At 41.7% G+C, this 20,327-nt stretch overlaps 1 non-coding gene across 1 annotated transcript; it reads left to right on the top strand.

The window, feature by feature from the left end:
- Positions 1–19,024: 19,024 nt before the first annotated feature.
- ACRALDRAFT_t52 lies at positions 19,025–19,099 on the top strand. Its single transcript has one exon. It is a non-coding gene; the product is annotated as a tRNA-Val (tRNA).
- The last annotated feature ends 1,228 nt before the right edge of the window (positions 19,100–20,327 follow it).

The following is a 20,327-nucleotide window of genomic DNA, read 5'->3' as shown; positions in this document are numbered from 1 at the left end:
TCTACGGGTTATCGTACCCAGCGTCTAATACCTTCTTATAGTACCGCTTAACCATATCTTTATGACTAGTCGGTGCACCACTACTTAAACGCGGGGCTAGCGGTAATAAGATAGTAGGACACGCAGTTCCTATCCCTAAATAGGGTAATAGCCCTGAAATATCGCTTAAATATTAGTCCTGACCCGTCTTGGCTATTCCTGAACCAGCGTATAAACTCGTCTCTAAGCTCTTAGTCTTTACATCTATAGACGTTTACAGGATATACAACGATATAGAAATTTATAATAGAAGGTATTAGTTAGGATAGTAAGGGATAGGGGGTAGGTGAAAAATATACTAGGAATAGTTCTGAATAAAGGGTTGCGATAGGGAGAATAGGACTCGTTAGTTCTATGTAACGCGTCGCTAGTGATAGAAATAGGGGTTATATAGGAGGATAGGCGGTTAAGCGAAGAATATAATTAAACTATAGTCGCGATCGCTTAACTATACATAAAGGATAAAGGGAAATAGTGAAGCTATAGGCGGCTAAGGAAATCTTTTATTTTCGAGCTAGCTATGCTAATTTACGTGTACGCTAGGGCTATATAGCCGGTAGGGCTTCTTTTCTTACTAGTTCGAGATTAGATAGTATTATTCTTACTATATCGGTCGTGCCTTCTAAAGGGGTTTCTGTTATTAAGGGGGACGGTCCTTTAGCTTTAGCCTAGCTCCGCCGCGAGGCTGAATAGGTCCTTTTAGTCCTTTAGAGCTTGCTAGGCTCGGGTCTTTTAACCTCTTTTATTCCCTTTAACGCGAAGCGAAGTACCTCTAAAGCTCTTTAATATTCTTCGAATTCCTTTACTAAATCCGGAGCTTCTATTATATCTACCGGTATCTATACGTTCTATTAGTCCGGCTAGTCCTTTTATCGAATAAGGTACTCGGTATATAGCTCGCCTCTTCCCTTATAAGTGATCCGTTTATCTAGGATAGCCTTGATCTTATAGTGCTTATATAGGTCCTGCTATTACTCTTAGTGTTTATCTTATATGTCGACGGGTCCTTTAGTCTTAGGTGTCTCCGTAAACCTAACTATTTAGAGTTAAGTAATATTAATAACGGGGTGTATATTAAGAGTCGTAGGCAGATCTAATTAGTACGCTAGCGGCGATACTTACTTAAGGACCTTAAAGGGGCCTATCTATTAGGCACTAAGCTTATAGCTAGCCTTACCTAGGAGCGAGTATCCGTGGCTAAGGTGGACGTATACGCGGTCGCCGGGCTAGAATCGGATATTACGCCGTTTCTTATTATATAGGCGCTTTATATATATCTAGGCTATTACGATAATAAGTTTTGTGTCCTCTTAGAATATCTCGCGAGCGAACTTAGGGTTAATATTACTAATTAGGTTAAGCGGACTATTCGCTTTAGTATCGTATAGTATCTTATTTAGTATATAGCCGAGCGTCTTATTAAAGGCGTTATTTAAGTTAAACTATAAAGGTATAATTACCTGTGGCTATAGGGCGTTTAGGTTATCTATTAGGTATATACGTATTTCGATCTTAACGGTTTGGTTTTTCCTCTTAGAAATACTATCGGTTTAGGGATACTAGGCCGTTAAGAACTTTAGCTTAGTTCCGGCTACTTTTTATAGAGTTATCTAGAAGTCTAATAAGAACTTAGGGTTATAGTCCGAGATAATAGCGTGGGGGATACCTTAGTTACCTATCTAAAGGGCTTAAAAGAGCATAGACGCCTAGTCCTCCGCGGTATAGGTGCTATGCCTAGGGATAAGCAGGGAGGCCTTTACGAACTTATCCGTGACGGTTAGGAGGGTATCGAATAAAGGGAAGCCTTCGCGCTATTAAGGTGTCCCTATAGAGGGCACTTCGGGTAATCCGATAATAAAGTCTATAGCGATAGTATAAAAAGGGATTAGGGGCGTTAGAATAGGCTATATCTCGCTAAAGGGAGCTTACCGATCCGTTTAGTGGGTATAATATATCTTATATTAGGCGATATATAAGTCGACCTTTTTACGGAGTCGTGGGATTACGAAGCGGCTAACTAAATTATACTATATCCGTTTAGCTCCGAAATAATACTCGTCGCTATAGGCGGCCTAGAGGAATTCCTTATATAGGGAGAAGGGGATATAAAGGCGTTTTCTCCTATTAAGATCTACCTAGTATAGGAGACTATTATCCACCTTAAAAGGGATCTTAACTAGTAAGTTATAGTTAGTGGTTTAGGTAAGGATAAGTACCTATATTAAATCGTTAGTATATCCTTTTATAATCCTTTATCGTATATCGGCCTTTATTTATTATTTATTATTATTATTATATATTACGCTGTTCTTACTTAATTATATAGGCTAGCCTTCTAGGCGATAGTCCTTCTCTGATTTAGGAGGGGGAAAACCGGTTAGGACGAAAACCTTCCCCTTATATAGTATAGTTTAGGTGCCCCTGGGTGACCGCTACGACAGCGCTATATAGCCGTATATTAACTCGGTACGTGTTCCGGATCTTATATCCGGTATAGTGGCTAACGGGGTGTTTATTATCGGGTTCGTAATTCGCCTATATTAGGGCGGTGCGTTACCGCCCTAGTAGCTAGGCGGTCTCCTGGCCCTGCTATATAGCCGTCTTTATTACGTTCCTCCCTTATATAGTCCCCTTTATCCTATATACCCCTAGGTGGGGTGCGGTTCTCCTACGCCGCCGCTCCGTCTTTCTATAACTGCCTTATAGTAGGCGCTAAGATAGTAATCGCACCTGCCTTCCTTTATAGCCGCCCGGTTATAGGAGCCCTTTTAATAGAAAATCTTTTCCTAATCGTTTTCCCTTTTCCTTTCCTCCTCCTTTTCTTTAAGCTATCCTATTGATATAAATTCGGCGTTATCCTCGCGGGTCGCCTACGTTATCTATATACCCGGTTATAGTCTAGCTAACGCCCGTCGATCTAGATATCCTCTGTTATTAACTAAGCTACTAGTAATAGCGCCGATAGCGCTAATAATACTCCCGCTCCGGCCGGCCCTACCGGTAAGAAGAATATACGTTCTCCGTGTATTATCTATACGTGTATAGCGCGTCTAACTTAGGTAGAAACCGACTCTTATTACCGTCTAAGCTTCGTCCTATACTCGTTATACTTCCGCTATCGCTATTAATCCGCTTATCGATAAGTGCCGTAGCGTTACCGGTATTGGGGCCCGTTATTACTACTATACTAAAGGGAAGAGGGGGGGATATAAATCGGTGCCGGTAATATATTATACGGCCCTGACTCGCCTAATATAAACCGTCCGTTATGTTTAGACTAAGGATACCGCTGCTATAAGTGTTAACCGCGGGGTCGCTGCGTAGGCTATCGCTAATTATCTTAGACTTATTATGCTTATAAGACTACCGGTAAGCGTTAGCTATAGGCTCTATATACTAGTCGTAGCTCCTAGCGCTAGGCTAACGCTACCGCTAAAGCTGCGGGTATAAATAATCGTCCTATAATATAGGCTTAATTTACTAGAGTTAAGCGGATAGTCGAGAATATTAGCTGTTAGATAGTGGGTTCGCTTTATTCCCGCTATGTTCCCGCTATTAACCTGCCTAGAATCTTAAATTCCCTGCCGCCGCTAACCCTATTACCTCCGGTAAGGAGGAGAATAAAGCTAATAACGATAAGAGTAAGGACGATAACCCTAGAAGTGGTTAATATACTAGTAGGAAGGCTGTCCGGGGGATAGCCGAGATAGTGGGGGGTTAGCTATACGTGGGCGCGGCGCCCCTTAAAAGACTAATTAATACCCGTATAAGTTATGCCCTTCGCTATATTCCCGCGGTTCCATTTTTAGATTATTATTATTCCCCCGGGGTCTAGGGCCCTTACTAGGCGGAAACCCTAGAGCCTATTTACTTATAGGAACTATTTCGCTACCGCTCCTGCCTGTTTATTATCCCTAAGGGTATAGAGCTAGTTAGCCTTACTCCTTAGCTCCGCTCCCGCTATACCCTATAGTATCTTTTATATCTAGTTATTTATATCCGTGTACTATAATACGACTTATTCGGCGATTTCTGCCCCCCTATCTACGTAAGGATAGCGCGGTATAGCTATACCGGGAACGCCGTATTAAAAGAGAAATTTATAGAGGCTAAGCTTTTCTATCCGTATCTATATAAGGATTAAGCTTTAAGGTTTAGTAAGTCCCTTATATTTCCTAAGTGCTGTCTTTAAGAAGCGAGGCGTCTACGCCGCGGCTATACTATAGGGTTATCGCGGGCTTATATTTTCCTATCTATACTTCTACTCGTCGCGTAGTCTGCGTCTAAGGTCTTACCCTAGGTGCCACGTTTATACTTAGTCTTTTAGGTGTTCCTATCCTCCTGGCGTATACCTCCCGGGGCCTCTACGCCTAATACGCGTAGCCGTGTCGGCTATGGCTCTGGTTATTATTAAGAACTCCTCCGTAAGCGTTCCTTTTATATATTCTATTATTTTCGCGACTAGGAGGTTATGATAGAGGTTAAGGGGGGGACGCTTACCTCTATCTTTAGGACCTTAGTCGCGGTAGCCCTATAGGCGCCTATAACGATACGTAAACACCGCGCCTACTTTACGGCGAGTTACTTTATAATACCTCTAGGCGTCTTACCTTTTTTTATAGGGGTATAAAAAACTAGTATAGCGTATATAGCTACGCTTCTAATAATACTTAGGTATAGCTTATATACGTCTTTAATATAGTAGCCCCACGCTAACACTATAAGGCGGGTAAGGGCGTATTTTTATACCTAGATCCTTGCCTTAAGGTGGGTTAGGTAGGCTCGGAATAATAGTTTACGGTTAAGGATTACCCCGAGTAGGGCGGCCTTTTTTCTTTATAGTACCTAGACGCCTTCGATATAGAGCTTAAGCGCCTCCGGTCTCCTGGCTTATATAAAATATATAAGCTTATATTTTATAGCCTCGAAATATAGCCCGCTCCTCTTTAACTAGTCCCTATATATTTCCTAGGCGCGTTATAACCGCGCTATAATAGCTACGGTATCGTATTTAAATATAATAATATTTATATCGTCTACGAAGCCTATTACGGCTATTCTGGCTACTCTATAGAGTTCCTAGTAGAGAGTGCCGATATATAGGATAAAGAGGATAAGTGATAGGGGTAATCCTTAGGGGACCCTAGCTCTCATTTTAGTGCGCGGCCCCGTCGCGTTATTAAAGCGTAGCCGTGCTTCCCTTTCGCTTAGGTAGGTTCGGAGTTATTCTATAAGCTAAGTCGGAAATTCTAGGTTATCGATTATTTCTATTAGGTGGGGGTATAGGACCGTGTCGAAGGCCCCCTGGATATCGAGCTTAAGTATCGTAGCTATACCGCTATAGTCCTATACTATCTAGATTCCCTTTACTATTACCTTTTTAGTAATTATCGTATTCCGGTATTTCCGGTTCCTTATCTAGCCCGGGGGAAGTAACCGGTGTTCTTCTATAGCGGCTATAACGCGTTCGGCTAAGATCTTCTTAAAGATTTTCCCTATAAAGCTAAGGAGCGAGATTAGTTACTATTTAGACGCCGTGTGGTGCGCTTTTTATAGTTTCCTAGGTTTCTTAAGGACTATAATATCCGCCCTATAGAACTGCCACGGGAAGTATAAGGCCCTAAGGTAGGCAGAGTAGATTTAGGTAAGGTGCTTTTAGAGCGGGGGGCCGTAGGCTTATAGGAATCCGTTAGGTAGGCTATCCACCCCGGGCGCCTTTTACTTAGCGGTGTATTATATAGCGTGTTTAATATCTTCTTTTATCACTAAGTCTTTAATACGTATAGTTCTTAGCCGCGCCGCGGTGCTAAGGGGTCTAGGGTCTATAGCGTTTAGTGCTAGGAAGAATTTCTAGGCTAGGATATCTGCTTTCCCCGAGTATATCTATACTAATAGTTCGGCCCCGCCGCGGTATAGGGCCGGGATAAAGTGGGGCTCGGGTTATTTATGTCTAGCTATTCGTGCTTACTTCTAGAGTAGCTAAAGCCTTTTATAGTTTAGCGCTATTTAGTCGATTACGCTATATTAGTATCTACGCTTCTCTTTTCTAATAAGGTAATCTTTTTCCTTGGTTAATTCCTAGAGGTCGCGCTACCTTCCCTAGGACCGCCTTATATAGAACCTGCGGGTTAGGCGCGTAATCTCTTTATTTGCTACGGCGATCTCGGGGTTCTATTATAGGGGTAGAGGTTAAAGCCGCGGTGGTCCTTTACGCGGTATTATAGTGTTAGCGATATTATAGAGGTCCTAGGTTAGTTACTAGGTCGTTTATTTGATCTTTATTAAGTCCGGTTTAATCGGGTTAATATATATCTTAGCTATCTCGGCTTAGACCTTAACTAGGTTTATCTTCTTTTACTGCTACCCTAGGGTTTCGGTTTGCCTTTACTATATTCGCTTTATATAGACTAGTATTACCTATACGATATAGTCGGATCCGGTAAAGTCGTGGTCGTTACCCTTATAATCGTATTATATATCCCCGGTAATCTAGGTTAGGTCGAGTATATTATATTATTATCCCGGATTTATTATTATTTAAGTTAGGTGCCCCTTTAGCGTTACGAGGTCGAGGCGCTAGTAGTGCGCTATAGCGAGTAGGTCTTCGGATTATCGATTATATCTATTATAGCCGTTCTAAAGTGGGTGCTTAAGGTTAAAGTCCCTAATAAGGATAGTGCGTCCTCGTAGCGGCTCCGTTATTAGCCTATAGATTAGGGTGTTTTATCCCGCGCCTTTATAGTTCGTAGAGTAAATTACCTATATATTCGTCTTCTAGGCCCCCTCCCTTAGCGTTACTTAGGCTTAGTCCTTTTTAGCCTGCTATATCTATACGGCGGGTTTATATCTTTTATATATATAGAGGAGGGCTCTCCCTCCTCCCTAGCTTATCCTATAATCGTATCTCTTCGGGTAGGATAGCCTCCCTCTTTAATCTAGTCCTGGTTCTATAATCGCTATTATATTATACCCGCGGCGGTTATAAAGCGCCTATTATATCCGGTTTACCTTCGCCCCGATATTCTATTATAGGATACTAATTCTTATATAGTTATTAGGATAGACTTAGCCCTATATCTATCCCTATCTTAACTATTATGGGTTAGGCGGCCTTAGGTAGGCTCGGCCCTGGTTAGGTGGCCCCGGTCGCTATTACTTCCTGTATTAGTTTATCGCGGTTCCGCTATACTCCTGTCTTATTAGCGGGCGCGGCCGGCTTTATAGCTAGGGGTATAGGGTGTTTTTAGGGGTCACGGGGAAGAGCTTCGTGATATTAGTCGCTACGCTGCTAGCGTTATTATTATTATCGTTACTATTAGTGTTATTATTACTACTATTATTATTACTCTTTTCTTTCCTCGCCGCCTCTGTCGCGGCCGCTCTATCTTTCTCCTGCTCTTTTTCGCGTACTCTCTCCGCGGCCTCCGCGATTAAGATATAGGATCCCGCGGGGGGTCGCCTTTTCTAACGCTATTTCCGGAGTAGCGATATTAGTCTCTGCTCCGCTAGCGCGGTAGCGTATTACTTACTTAGTGCTATAGCCCTTACTTTATCGATCTAGGTAAGGTCGAATTCCTTAGTATAGTTAATATATACTTCCTTAGTCCTGGCTTTTTCCCGGGCTAGGAGGGGGTAGCTATCGCTAAGTACGGCGTGCGGTCCCTTATAGGTAGCGTAGCGCTTCCTAGCCTCGCCGCACCACGCCTTATAGTTACTAAAGTCGCTATTATACTCTGATTTAGGGCTATTATAGTGATTATAGAGGGGCTTTAGGGTACTATATTAGCCTGCTTTATACCCGAACTATAGGTATTTATACTAGTATAGCGGTAATAGCTTAGGGTTATAGGGCTTATAGCGGTAGTGGCTATAGTGGAAGAAGATCCCCTCCTTTATTATACGTTCCGCCGTTTCCGGTGTATTAATCTTTATTAGGAGGAGCGCTATACGGGTATTCTTAATACGCGGAATCCTTATCCTAATCCGGTTATAGTTAGTAAAGAGGTTATTAATCTTAAGTTCCGTGATAATATTATTCCTCTTATAGTCGTGTAGGTATCTTATCGGGATTCTTTTCGCGACTATTTAATATGTTTTTTCTTATATCGCGGCCCCTAGCCTAAAGGCTATAGGTACTTAGTCTTTATATACTTTCCTTTAGGTGTTATCGGGGTTAAAGGTGATTATAATATCACCGCTTAGTAGGCGCCGCGCTACCTTCGCGTCGCTTTTTCTGCTAACGTTATTTATCGCCTATATAATCTCTAGTAGTATTCTCTTATATAGGTCTAGGCCTATATCAGTGCCGTAGCGTATAGTAAGTTTATATATATACCGCGCGGGGATAACCTTAGCCGGTACGGTCTTAAAACGGTGGCGCGTAGCTACTCCCGCGATTTAGGTATAGGTTTTCGGGTTTCCGGTTCCTATACCTTATAACGCCTTTTTAACTACTATCTAGACAGTTTTAGTTATGCCCGTGGATAAAAGGGGCGGGTGGTTACTAGGCGGAAGCCGTAGCGGTGCCCCTTTGATTATTTTATAGTAGCGGATATTCAGGATTTCCTAGGCTAGCTCGAGCGCCTCTTAGACGCTTACCCCGTTAGCTAGTATACTAGAGAAATACTTAGTGGCCTTACCTAATATATTCCTATAACGCCCTCGGTGCGTATTCGATATGGCTTATCCTGTTTAGTCCGGCTATAATATATTGGTTCCTCTTAACGTGTCGGGGTGGCTTCTTCCCCGGCCTATCCCCCCGCGTCCTCCGCGGCCTCGCTACGCTATCGGTTCCTAGGTCTTTCCGGGTCCCTAAATCCGAATACGTATTTATTTCCTCGCTTTTCCTGGTGTTTCGTTACCTTGGGGTTGATTTTACGAAAAGGGTATCGGTTTTTTCTTCTTCCTATATAAGGAATTCCTTTAGGCCAGGCCTTTATTTAGATTTCGCTGATATAGTGTATAGCCTAGTGTTCCTAAATCCGGTCTAATTCGCTTAGACCTTTAGCCGGAGAGCTATCGGTAATAGGTAGCCGAGATGAAGCGTTAGCTATTATATTCGTCTTACCGGGGATATATCGATAATCTAACTAGAATTAGCTAAGAAACTTAGAGGAGAGGGTAAGCTTTAAATTTAGCTTAGTCTTATTAGTGCTAGACAGGGTAGTTAACTTTATAATACCGACGGTGGCGGCGTGGTCTATAAGGACTATAGTCGGGTTATAATAAGCAGACTAAATAATAGTATAATTCTTATAAACGGCCTATACTAAGTAGGCGACCTTACGTTCTATAGGCTAGTACTTCTCTTTAGCGGCGTTAAGTCCCTTATTAATATAAAGTACTAGTCGAATATCGGTTTTCTTAAAGGTTCTTTTAGTAAGCTATTTAGTTTTATTAACTAACTAAAAGAATATAGCTAAGAACCCGTGCTCTTTAGAGGCGTCTAGCTAGATAAAGAGGATCTTAGTAGGAATATAGTGGAATAGGTAAGTATTTAAGGTAAAAGCGCCGGTGATATTATAAAACGTAGCTAACTCTTGTGTAGTGGCCTTAAATATTATACGTTTAGTATATGCCTTATAGGCCTATCCTTTATCTTTCCTGATTTAATAAGCCTCGGCGAGAAGGGTCGTCTTCTATTACTAAAGGGGAGCGATTCGATAAGAGAATCGGGGAATAAGATAGCGAAGCTACCCTATTATCCCGATTTAACGTTCTAAGGACTAAAGAGAAGTCGGAGGGCGAATCTTTAATAGCGCCTTAGTATATTCTTTAGTGTTTAATAGCCCGAGGGCGTTAACCTTAAATCCTAGTAGTTAGACTAACGGATATCTAATAAAGGACTTATCGGGAGAGATACTAATCCTCTTTTTATTAAATAGGGAGAGCACCGTGTTTAAGTGCTTAGTATAGTCGTCCTTAGTATCCGATATAATAACGATATTAATAATAAAGGCGGACACGAAGTCCTGGTATAGGTAAAGGAGCTAGTCTATATAGCGTTAAATATACGCGGGCGAGTTTCGGAAGCCTATTAGGGCGACCTTTAGTTATTCCTATCCTTATTAGGAAATACTAATAAACCGCTCCTATTACGGTTCGTATATAAGGAACTAGTAAAAGGAAAGCCCGGGTATTGATAACGGAGATAAACTTCTTCCCTCGGAGTCGCTTAATAACCTTATCCTAGAGCGGTATCGGGTATATATCTAGGATAGTAACCTTATTTAGGGTATAAAGGTCTATTACTATACGGCCTTTACGTTTACCTTTTACCTCTCGCTATATAATAAAAACCGGAGTATTAAAGGGCGTTAGTATAGATATTTATTCTATATAGTCCTAGTCGTGGAGTCCGTCTAGGGTCTAGTCCAGAAAGGCTTAGTCCTTACGGCTAAGCGGGTATAGCTTCTGGCTAATTCTTTAGGTATACTACCCGTCGATTAGGGGAACGCGTATATAGTCCTTCTTATCTATATCGATAACGCCTTAGTCCGTCTTAGCCTTAGGATAGTTACCGATAATCCTAGTAAAGCGCCGTATAAAGCGGGCTCCGTGCTTATAGATACTTACGCCTTCTAGGGTCGCTTTAGTCGGGGTATCTAGGCTCTTAACGATACTAAGCTTCCCGCTAATAAGTAAATACCCTCTAAAGATATCGCTTTATCCTTCCGGACTTAGGGACTTCTCCGCGGCCTCTAATCGTTTTATTAGAATATCGCGGGCGTTATCCTGCTTTATATTAAAATATCCGTCCGCGTAGAAGGGATCTATATACCCTAGCTTACTACCCCGGGAAATAAGTAACGGCCGGTTATTAGCGTTATAGATTAGAATAGATATCCCTTCGCTAAGGATATAGTTTAGTAAACCTTTAATATCCGGTTAGAATTCTATAGAGTCTAAGGTTATATTCTATTCCTTAAATAGGACGAATCTATACTAATATAGCGGAAGAATAACCTTCTTAGCGGCTTTTAGTCGGCGTCTAACTAGCGAATATTTAGCGAAGATACGCGCCAGGATAATAAGACCTTTATAGGACCTAATCTGGATAGTATCCCGCGAATTAAGGATATCGACCTTATTCGGATAGTTAAATTCCTGCCTAAGGAGTAGACCGGCTTCTAGCTTAGGAACCACCTAAGCCTTTATATATAGCTATCCGACTCGGGGCTAGCCGTCCACCGCGCCTCGCACTAATAGGGTAAATAAAGCCTATCCGATAATATCTAAGGTACCCATGCTATAAAGCGTAAATCTCTTAGACGTATTAACTTCTATATTAGGGAGGTAAAGAAGAAGGTGCTGGCTTATAATATACCACGAGGCACCTAAATTAATATAAGCTTTAAAGGGAGCGCTATCTAAAGTTACTCGGACTTAGACCCTTATATATATATATATATATATAACCGTATAGACCGGCTATAGGGTCTATTACTTCCTATAAAGCGCCTTCGATTAGTAGGGAGTCCTAACCGCCTTATTCCTTTATTAGGAATAGGTAGGAATAGGACTTCTTATAACAAAGGGCCTTATTACTAGATCTTATTAGCTATCTATACTTACTATATTATCGTTATACCTAATAAAGATTATAGTACTTAGGTACGAATCCGGGTTTATTAGCGACCTAATATAGTTAATTATTACCTTTATCGGTCTTAGCTTTATTATCTATAAGGTCCTTAGAACTATTAGACTCCTCCTTAAAATAGTATAGGTCCTTTAGTTCCTTATTATTCTTATATCCTTTATCGGAGACCTTATTATTAATAGTAGTATTTATAGGATCCCGGGATCGTTCCTAGTAAAAGTTCCGGTTACCGCGCGCTAGTTAATCGGACGTATTATTAGCTAAGAGCCGTTAGCCGTATTCGTTTATATAGCGATTTAGCGTTCCTAGGGCTATTAGGGCATAGCCGTTCCGGCGGAATTATCCTAGTCCTAGTAAGCGACATTCCGGTAATAGTAAACGATAATCCGGCGCTAAGGAATATTATTTAGGCTACGGCGAGTAGCGTGGAGCCGGGCTACCGTATTAGTCCGGGTACCGGGGAAAGGGCGAATATACCTAAGAGGATTAGTTTAATATCGATATCCGTTCGATCCGTAGTAGGGTTTATCGGGTAATAAGTGCCTTCTAGGCTCTATTAGTGTAATTCTAGTACTATCCTAGTATTATACTAGCTAGGCTATTTATAAAGTCGGTCGCCGTAGTTTCTAGTCCGGGATAAGGAATAGTGTTTACTAGGTTAGCGTCTAAGCGGTCCTATATAAGAGCTAAATACTTACCTTTAGGTTTATTAGCCGCCTTTACTAATCGGATTACCTGATTTATAAAGACACGGATCTTATAGCGGGTAACTATATTATCCAGGGTATATCGCTTATAGCTTAGCTTATACTCGGCTTCCTCTTAAGGAAATCAAAACCTTTCTTATAAAGCGGTCTTTTATTCCGTAACGGTTACTATTATAGTAAAGTACGAATATCGTCCCTTATTAAGGCTTATAAACTATATAGAGGCCTCGCCTAATAGATAGCGGGCTAGTCCGCGGGGAAAGGACTTAAGGTACTAGGCACTTAGGCCGGTATACTAGTCTATTACGTTAATAAAGCGGAAGACGTCTATATAGATTAGTTTAGTTCCTTCGGTCTCGAGATCCTAGTTAGTAATAAAGTATAAGGGAGGCTTAAAGTAACCTAAGTTATCGGCCTTAAATCGGTATATTCGATTATCGCGCTAGCCGAAGATAGCGAGTAAATCTGATTATCGTATATATAGGTATAGTTCCAGGTAGTTAATATCCGGTATATTCCCTAGGGGAGGACCTATACCGGGAGGGCCTTATCCGGGGGTATTATTACCCGGCAGGGCTACCCGGTGCTATTAGCGTTCCGGATTCCTATTATTCCCGGTTCCGATATCCTCTACCTAGTCGCGAGGGTAGTATATAATATCGGAGGGCGTAGGGCTTATACGATTATCGTGGTGGCTTATAGTATCGGCTGAGTGACTTTCCTAGTTAGAGAATAGTATACGGTTATTAGGCGTTAAGGTATAGTTAGGCGTTTATTTAAAAGGTTGAGCGTACTTTAAAGAAAGGCTTTCCGCTATATTTTTAGGAAAACTTCTAACCGGCTATTCGACTATACTTATAGCGGGGCGGATTAAAAGGGATTCTGATCCCTCGACCTTAATCTTTGGTTTTACTAGCAGAGAATTATAGCCGGCGGTAAAGGGGGCTAGCTTCTTTCCCTTAGCTATACTACGGGGTATAACTATAGACTTATAAAGGTCGATATACTCAGGCTCCTTCTTTAGCTAATTATAGAATACCTTCACGAAAAAGTTATAATAAGTAACCCATTTAGCAGGATAGGTTAGCTAAGGAGGTAGGATAGCTTTAAAGACTCCTCCTCTAAAGGTCATAGTATAGCTAGCTCCACTAATACTAAGGAGGTTCCCTGCTTACTCGACTATAGAGAGGAGTAGCCGATATTCGGGTAAAAGAACCTTCTCAGCTATATCTAGATAAGCGTTCGCTATTACGGTAAGGGGATATACGCCTTTTAGATCCCTTAGCGTTAGGGGAGAGTCTAGGAGAATAGGGTAAGGAGTATCGGTTATTATTAAGCGGGTTCTATAACAATACTATATATTATTTAATAAGTCGTTTTATATACGGGCCTATTGGATAACTAGTACTCGTGGACTCTTATATTTATCGCTTACTCGCCTATTCCTAATAAAGGGGAGGCGCTTTACTTAGTGGACTATGGGTAACTGGTACCGCTTTAGCTATATATCCGCTTAGGGCGCCATATATAGCTATTTAACTAAATAGGGGTTTGGTATATAGACCTTTACGTATCACGCTAAAGGGCTAGTAAATATAGTAAGGGGTACGTGGGTAAGTAGTTCCTTATCGGCGCTATTAGGCTATAGCTTAATAGTCGCTGCTTATTACCTAGTCCTATTTAAGGGGAGGCACTTTATTAATAACGGATAGTTACTCACCCTAGGGTCGTATAACTAGAATAGTCTGCATAGTCGTTTAATAGGATCGATATACGAATCTTACTAAGATCGAATAATATTATTTTAGTTACTACTATTTAATATATACTAACCATATATATCTTTAGCTAGCTAGTACTATAGGACCTATAAGAGGATTTAAGTTCGGTAACCTTAGGGTATAGTAAATAATATATAAATAGGATAGATTCTTTTAAGGGGGGAGAGCGAGGTTCCTGCTTTATATATCTACGGTGGAACCTCGGGCTATCCAAGGCTAGGTGCTATCCTAGGTATATTACTAGGACGGTGCCGGCACTAGTCTAGCGCTATGCTGGTTTAGTGCCAGTATAGGGCTAGCACTAATCTAGCGCTATACGGGTTTAGTGCCCATATAGTGCTGGCACTAATTTGGAGCTATATGGTTTTAGGTCCTGGTATAGTGCCGGATAGTAGTGCGTAGCACTAAGGCGACCTAATAACGTCTTATAATAAGAAAGTAGATATCCTATACACTAAGTCCCCCCCCCCCCCCCCCCCGGAGACTTAAATGCTAGGCCCCCAGGGCGAGAGCACCCCTTTAGGTAGGATATAGACCGGAGCGCTACCACTATAGATATCTAAGGCCGCCTCCGCCGGACTAAGCTATAGGCCGCCCCCGGCCTAGACGGCTTCCTAGTAGGCCTCCTAAAGGTCTATAGCTAGGTCCTATACTAGATGCTAGCTGCGATTCTCTTAGCCTACCTATCCTATAGAGGGGCAGACCTGTGTTCCGGGTTTGGACGTTATGGATATCACGTGACCACGTACGCGGTCCCAGGGATCTAGTCTTGTATACGGCTATTCTTCGGAATAGACCCACTATATCTAGCTAGCTTTTTTGTCCGATCTTTCACGATCATAACCTATCACCTAATATAATTATAATTTATATTATCCTTCCTTTTTTGGATATTTAAACGATCTAGAAAAGCCGACCGTAGGCCCGCCTACCTATCTATAGCTATTCATTCCCCTAATCAGACCACTGCCGACCCTTCTAAAGGCCTGGCGACCGTCTCATCGGGACCCTTTTAGCTCTAGATACGGACCCGTGACGAGCCTAACCCTCCCTTCGGCTAGCCTATTAGTTAGTTGTTTGTTTTGGCACTACACGGAGCCGTTCTGCATAGTAACGGCTTCGCCTTTCTTTAATCTCTAAGCTATTTCCCGCGATACTATTATACCGCTACCGTTATAATTATCCGAAAGGAGGGCCTTTTATAGAGTAACTATAAGATAGCTAAAGGCTAGAGGCCGATCTCCCTCCTTAATATAATCGGAAAGCTACTTAAAGGAATTATAGCGGACCGCTTTATAGCCGTAATAGAAGAATACCTACTCCTCCTTAGTAGCTAAATCGGAAATAGACCTGGGCATAATATAGAAACGGCTATATAGCGCGCGATAAAGGCTGATAGAGCTGCCTAGGCCCTAGGCGGCGCCCCCGCGATACTCTAGCTAGATCTACGCGGGGCCTTCGATACTATCCCCTATACTAGACTCCTTAAGTCCCTTAAGCGTAAGGGATTCTTAGACTAGGCTATCTAGCTAACTAGTAGCTTTCTCTAAGACCGAATAGTCTACCTCCTTTTTAATAGCTAGGCGGTAACCCTATAGCCCCTCCGCGCCGGCGTACCGTAAGGGTCCCCGGTCTCCTTAATTCTCTTTATTTTATATATTTCTACTCTATATAAAAAACTCGAATACTCTACGAGAACTATTATTATCAGCTTTACTAATAACGTGAATATTATTACGTTTAGCCGTATAAAGGCCTAAATATAGCACCGATTTACCTACGCCTAGCGAATATATAGGGCTTAGTCCTAGGTAAGCGGCCTTTAATTTAAGCCTTTAAAATATATATTTATATCCTTCACGAAATCCTACTCCCCCTCCTTATCGCCTCTTTACCTTAGTATTATACCGTAATACCCTTAATAAAGACTAGGTTCCTCGGGGTATAGCTAAACCGGAAGCTAAATTTCTTATAGTATAAGATAGAGATCTAGCGTAAATTAGCGATATAGAACTATACCCTAACCTGGCTGGCCGCGGTAGCCTAAGGCTATAGCTTCGCCGACGCCCGGCGTCTTTATATTACCGTAACCCGCCTAGCTATCTCCTATTATGCCCTTACCTTTTATAGAATCACTAATAGGCCCCGTTATAGCCTCGCTACGGCTCTTAGCTCGGCCTAGAATAAGTGCCTTAGGACTATTACGGGAGCCTATAAGGCTATACCGATCCGGATCCTAGAAAGAAAGACGTATATCCCCCCCCTTAATTTATATCTTACCTGCCTTATAGCTAAAAGAGCTTTTAATTACTAATATACCGGAGCTAAGGGACTTATTATAGCTAGCACCTAGGCTATTATAAGAGTATTAGCGGTATTAAGGCATTACTATATTACCTAATAAGTACTCGCCTAGCCCGCTTAATCCTTTACCGCCTAAAACTAAATAAATAATAGTAACCCGGATACCGCCCTTTAAGAGGAATAGAAGAAACGGTCGAGGGATATAGGGATTATAAGGAACCCGATTTACGCCGCGGCGGTACCGGACCGAACCCCCTAAAAAAGAACCTTTAAAGATATAAAGGCCTCTTAAAGCCATAAAGCTCTATCCTTACCTAGATCCGCTCTAAGCAACTAAGCCTTAAAGCCTTCTTTTTTAGAGCGAGGGTCCCCGGCTTCGCTACTGCCCGGTGCCCCTATAAAGATAGAGGGGCGGAGATAGCTAAATATATTATTCTATAATATTAAAATACTACCCCGGAGTCGCGAAAGGACCTTTATAGCGCCGTAGGAAGGCCGATCTTAACTAGGGGAGACCTCTTCGACGCCCTAAACCACCCTAAAAAGGTAAAAGTAATTGCGAAATAATTCCTATATCTTAGCCGTCTAAACGACTTCCGCCTCGCCCTAGAAATTATAAGGAACTACGTATTAAAGACCCTATAATAGGACCGCCTTAGTATAGAATATACGGAATAAAGATAGCACCTAACCTAGACTTTTATATTTACTCTAAGGCCCTATAAGCCGGGGCCCTGGCAGTATTAAAGGGGTATACTATAACGGTATCTACCCTTTATTTAGCCTTAGTCTCGCTATCCTCCTCCCTATTATTACTTCTAGATACACTATCGCTATCAGCGTTATACTCGCGTCCCTATCCTATTATATTAATACTATTATACCGCTAAGAGACCGCTAGGGGACTTATAGCCACCTTTAATAGGATAGCGATTATTCCCTTTAGCCTACTTAGTTAACGCTCTAGACTAGCTAGCATAGCGTTACTACCGCGGTGGCGGCCGGCACGGCGAGCACGCCTAGCGGCGCGCATAAAGGATATTACCGCCATTATAAGCCGACCTTAGGCCTACCTAAAGTTAACGCGGCATAGTTTCGGCACCCCTAGGGACATAACGTATAACCGCCCCGTCTCTACCCTTATTAATAGCCGCTATAAACTCCTAGTAATATTTAAGGACTGGCTGCTATTATTTTAGGGCTATAGCCGGAACCTATACTAATTATTAAAACCCCGCTCTTACCGCCCCGGCATTACTAAGACACCACTATAAGACCGACTTATATCCTTATAAGTTCGATAACTATTAGTATACTAGCAGTATACCGCTCCCTTTCTAGTAGTGTTAATGTATACTTATATATCCTCGGGTTTATCGCCCCTAAGGCGCTTAGTATATCTAAGATAACTATTTAAAGTCAGAAAGGGCCGCCTATCGGTATTACTTCGGCACCCTAAAGGCGCCCCTAGGAATACCTATAGCAGAACCCGTATAGCACCAGCCTTATAGCGGCGTGCGATGTTTTTCTTCTTAGGTTACTTTTTCTTAGAAGGTATTTTAGAAGTAGTTAGTACTAAACCCGGAACCGATACACACCCTCTATAGCACCCCTCCACTTATAGTAGCGAACTCAGGTTATTAATCGATTCAATCGTTATTATTTAATTAACTATAACCTATCTTATTAGCCCGCCCCTAAACCACTAGCCTCCCGCCCACGCTACTACTTATAAACGGATAATACTAAAGAAAAAAACCCTCTCTATTTATAAGCCGCTAAACGCGTATTATTAGTAACTACGGTATAGAGCCGGGATCGGAGACGGGAATAAAGGGGCGGGCGGCTCGAGGGTAAACCTATAATATCGCGATAAGAGGGTTAAAGGAGGAAAAACAAGAGGAAGGGCGGAGGCCCTTAAAATTTTAATTAACCTAACTATAGTTATAGAAGGCTGCCGAATTCGGTAGGCATATATAATAAAGGCAGGAGCCCCTACTAAAATCCCCCGCCTAAAAGGAAGGCGTAAATAAAGCCGGCCACCCCGATATAGGGAGGATTCCTAGAACGCGGGACCGCCGCGGACCTTTTTCGGCCCCCTATATAGTATACTATACCCCTAGGCTAACCCGAAATCCCTAGCCTACTACCTTCCCGTTAGCCACTAGACTAAAGGTATAATCTAGATACGTATCGAGTTATGACCGGGACCGTTAAGGTCCCGACATAGCACTAATCCTTATAAGGCGAGTATAGAGGTTTTTTCTAACCGAATAGGTTTTTCCCCCCTATAACCAGCTAAGAAGAACCGTATAGCCTAAGCCGGGCTCCTAGACTAGTTAGGATAGCGGAGTAAGAGAATAATAATAATAAAAGAAATTTAGGAGTAAAGGTATTACCTATAAATAATAGAATCTTTATGTATTATAAAGATAATAAAAAAGCCTTATTTTTATATCACGTTAATAATATAATTATAATAAGCCCTGATAAAAAGACTATAAATTAGTTCTATACGGAATTATCTAAGGATATATCTCTTAAAGATTTAGGAACCTTAAGCACGTTTTTAGGCTATTCAATTACTATTAGCCTCTATAGTATAGTGGTAGTATACCTGGCACACGGTTAAGGTGACCGGGTCAGTTTAAATCCGGCTAGAGGCGCACGTAAAAGAGGAACCCCTTTTCCTTTTTTACGCCACTCGGATCCTATTCTAGGGGGCCCGTTAAACCCACTTTCTGCCCGGCTTTACTAGTCGTTAACAGGTGCTACGGGGGAGTTAGTCGCCCTACCATAGAAAACGAGAAGACGGTATCGCGCTGTCTCTAAGCGCGTGAGTAAAATACACGGCGTCTCTTCCACGATACGGAAGCAGCCTTTTACGCTATTACGTAGGCGCTCTACGTAGGCACGTAGCCTGCGTTAGCTCTACCTATAGCTATCTAAAGAGTAAGGGAAGCTTAGGAGCTTTAAACCCTAGGAAGCGTATATATAAGTCGCCCGTAGTAGGCCCCCAGGGTTAGCCCTAGGGTATATAGGAGGCGTATGAAAACTAACCGAGATAATCACGCGCGCGCCGTTAATTAAGTATATAGTCGGCTTTAAAGCCGCTATAGGCAAGAACGTTATGGGCTTCCTAGTATAGAAGCCCACGAGTTTTATACTAATAGCGAGTTAGTAACGGGGCCCCCGCGGTACCCGTATAAGGCAGTAATCCTGGAGGAGGAGAGTATAGGCGTTTTTATCTAAGTTATATACTAGTTCTCTAAGTCTTATACTACGGTTTTCCCCCCTATAGGTATCTAAGAAGGACCGTATAGTCAGAAATCTAGCTCCTAGCTACTTAAAGTAGGACAAGGATAGCGAAGTAAGACATAATAAATAAATAAATAAATAAATTACTATTAATTCCGAAAGAAAAGCAATTTATATAAGTTAAACGGCCTATACCGCGAGAATAATATAGCGGTATAAAAAGCAAAGCCTTAAACCGGCTAATACTTCTACTATTACTAAAATAACTCTGTTTCCTAACAAGGAAACTGCCTATTAGGCCGATATAAATTAATATTAATAGGAAATAGGAGCACTACTCTATTTATCACTATATACTAGACCCGATCTAGCCTTTATAGTTAATGGGTATGCAAGATATATAAGCAATCCTTTAAAAGACTATTTTATAGCTTTAAATAGTATCTGGGCTTATTTAGATACCTATTCTGATATTAGTCTTATTTATGACTATAATAAAGACCTTAATATATTCGGTTACTCTGATTTAAGCTGGTCTGATATACAAGAAGACAGAACTTTAAGAGGCGGTTATACCTGCTGTATAGGGTTAAATAATCCTATAAGCTGGAATTCATCGAAATAAAAAACTATAGC

The sequence above is a fragment of the Sodiomyces alcalophilus genome, assembly GCF_042370955.1.
Source record: "Sodiomyces alcalophilus JCM 7366 unplaced genomic scaffold ACRALscaffold_1, whole genome shotgun sequence".
NCBI lineage: Eukaryota > Fungi > Ascomycota > Sordariomycetes > Glomerellales > Plectosphaerellaceae > Sodiomyces > Sodiomyces alcalophilus.
This window is presented reverse-complemented; position numbering and strand designations above follow the sequence as displayed.